We start from the raw sequence: 341 nt of genomic DNA on the forward strand, positions 1-341 counted from the left end.
CACAGTAAAATCATCGAGTGTTCATCAGCGTTTTCGAGCATTTCAGTGAACATTCTCTTTTTTACAATTTCCAAATGTGAAGACGAAAGTGGACGTACCTTTAGGACGCTCATATCCACGCAGGTGGTGTAATTGGACCAAGTTCGATTTGTTCGCGGATCAGAAAACCATTGCCCTCCTTCTTCGCAGTCCTTATGGCCTTTACCTGTAAGAAGCAAACTCGATAGTTACACTTACAGATACATAAGCATTCGCACAGATCAAAAAAACGAACGAAGTAACGTTGGAATCTTTCTGCAGAAACGGAATGCAGACGTTTCTATTGAGGCTTTGCTTCCTTT

At 41.6% G+C, this 341-nt stretch overlaps 1 protein-coding gene across 1 annotated transcript in view; it reads right to left on the reverse strand.

Moving 5' to 3' along the window:
- Positions 1-341, reverse strand: part of LOC119587897 (calcitonin gene-related peptide type 1 receptor-like) — a gene marked incomplete at its 3' end in the record, with an annotated part of 193,512 nt that overhangs the window by 55,640 nt on the left and 137,531 nt on the right.

The sequence above is a fragment of the Penaeus monodon genome, chromosome 23, assembly GCF_015228065.2.
Source record: "Penaeus monodon isolate SGIC_2016 chromosome 23, NSTDA_Pmon_1, whole genome shotgun sequence".
Taxonomy (NCBI): domain Eukaryota; kingdom Metazoa; phylum Arthropoda; class Malacostraca; order Decapoda; family Penaeidae; genus Penaeus; species Penaeus monodon.